The following is a 2,859-nucleotide window of genomic DNA, read 5'->3' on the forward strand; positions in this document are numbered from 1 at the left end:
GATAATTTTATAGAAGTCAGAAATGTTCTTTCATGATACCAGCTTTATTCTTACATTTTTCTGACCCTGACGTTTCTAATACTTTCAGTAGGTCATCTTTCTGATTGTAAGAAGTGTAATTCTAATTTTTTATTAAACATTACAAGTGTGGTAAGATATTTTGATGATAACAAAATTAAGTGTAAACCCAATAAGACATATTGCATTTCTCTTAGTCATCACTAAGGAACTCTCAATTTGTTTGATCCTTTACTAGAAGGACTTTTTAATGTGGAGTGTGTTTTCAAGGATGGATGAATTTTTACCATTTCATCAGTGAATAGAAGTTATGTATCTCATTTACTGAAGAAAGATGCCTTTAAAAACATTTTGTTGTCTCCAACAAAGACTTATTAATCGAATAATGCTCTTAACCTTACTACTTTCTAAGATCTTTAGAAACATTTTGAAACTACAAAGTGCATTTACTACTATTAAAACCTTGGAATGTCTTCAGCTGCAGCCTATTTGTGGAAAATATGGCTTCTCACTCTTCAGTCACTTCATTCAGTTTTCCACTCATATTTTTTTCCTGAATCAGACCAACTCTGTGGCATGTAAAGGAGTATAGTGATTATGTGAGATATTGTAGATACTGTTGACATTTTGTGTATTTTTGCTGCCTGGAGTTGGCTAATGCCAGCAACAGATCATGCATTCTTGATTAAAAAATGGTGGAAAAATGCATTAACACCAAGAATGGTATTGTTGCTGTCACTGATTAAGCATAGCACATCAGTGCAAAATGTTAAGGTTATTTTTTCCCTAGGTTTTATTTTCTAAATGAATGTTTATAGCCATCTGTGTTGTTTCTAACAGAATGAGAAAAAGTGCCTTTCCCTTAATTTATTTTGTCTTTTCCTTTTCTTCACCCACATTCTTCTTAAATCTCACTTTCTATAATTATGTATTTTCACAGTACTCCAAAAATCATTCACATCCCTCTTTCCTGAAAGTCTGTGGTCTCTGCACCACTCAAATTTGCTTTGATCCCATCCAAACTTATATTCCCTTGGAATATGTTTTGACAGTAAAGATAAAAGGAAAGGGTAAAACTGAAAAGCATTTTAAGGGAAAATTATTTTGGATAAGTTGATGAAGGATTTTAGAAAATGAAAATAAGAGGGAATTGAAGGTGATTTCACAATGCAACCTGTATGATGGACAAGTAGAGATGCCAGTTATAATCCCTGGGAAATTGAAATGAGATTAATCTGTAGATGTAAGACAACACTTTAATTTCAAAGTAGACTAAATTTAAGGATTTGTTGGATTATATATGTGAGAGTTCTAATTACAAAGATAGGCAAGAATGAAAAATAATAATTTCAGATGCAGCTTGCAGATATAAAAGCAGGTATATAATAAAAATAGCATTATTGTTTATATCATTAAATCATTTTGGAGTAATCAATATCCAGCCTGGAAATAAATAGTATAAATTAGTATTAATATTAAACTTTTGAGAAGATATAATCTATTTAAAGTAACCTGTGCAATGTTAACCAAAAATATAAAATATATGATATATAATTAAATATATGTGTGTGTGTGTGTTTGTATACACACTTTACTGGACATTTATAGACTTCATAGACATTACTGGACGTTTACGTTATGACACTAAATAGCTTTTCTGATATGCCGTTAGGGGACATCTTCTTCTGTGTAAAAACTTATCTTTTGGGAAATTGATCTATCATTTGTTCACCTTGGTTTTTAATATTCTTCCATCATGAAAATGAACTGTAAGGCATTGATCACCATCAATTTTTATTATCTATTAAGATAGGTTAGGTCAATATGAATTGATTGATGGAAAATTAAAATAACTAATGGCTACTAGGCTTAATACCTGGGTGATGAAATAATCTATACAACAAAACCTCATGACACAAATTTACCTATGTAACAAACCTGCACTTGTAGCCTGAACTTAAAAAAAAAAAAAAAGCAGCAATCTCTCTCTACTTTGAGATAAATGAAAACATCTTTGTTTGCTGCTGCATATGCTGTGTAATGTTTTCTCTGTGTATTTCTAAAAATGTGTATGTAAACTACAGTATATATTTCCATTATAAAAAGAAAAATACTAGTTATATAAAATAATTTATATGGTAATTACAGTGCAAACTGTACAATTTTTTTAATGACTATAAGGATCTCGTCTATCAACTCTATACATGTCTGTAATTTTTACCTAAATCATCAAACTACCTGTTTCAGTGCTATGCCTGAAGAGTATACCTTTTAATTCCATTGTAAAAGCAGTAATGAGTGGAAAGAGCTGTGACTACAGAGAAAGAAATATTTACCCTCTGATTTGAAATAAAGTATTAGAATTTGGTTACTGGCATTTAAAAATTAGGTTATTGTTATTTAAATGTAATTAATTGCCATCCTCTTAATACAAGTGTTATCAGAGCTATCTGTAGTCTGTCTGCAATTACTAATGAGAATTTAAGATTTGTGAGGCAGAAGAATATGGAAACATAGTATGTAGGTAATAATTTTTTTAAAGTTAAAAAAAACTTTTCTTCAGTGATTACAACATTTATTTTTTTTCTACTGAAAGGCTTAGGGAAGACATCAGGATTTTACATTTATTCTTTCCTCTTCCTCCCAGACATCAAATGACAGGTTGATAGAATGAATTAATAAATACAGAAGAGTGTTTCTCTTCTTCACTTATATAAGTGAATTTAGATGATTCTAGGAAATATTTTAAAATACAGCCTTATGATATTTGATAACTAGAGCTGTGCAGTCTCTAATGAATTCTGTCTGTTTGCTCTTTTTTCACTAAGCAGTGAGGACTGA

Source organism: Symphalangus syndactylus, chromosome 16 (genome assembly GCF_028878055.3).
Source record: "Symphalangus syndactylus isolate Jambi chromosome 16, NHGRI_mSymSyn1-v2.1_pri, whole genome shotgun sequence".
Classification (NCBI taxonomy): domain Eukaryota; kingdom Metazoa; phylum Chordata; class Mammalia; order Primates; family Hylobatidae; genus Symphalangus; species Symphalangus syndactylus.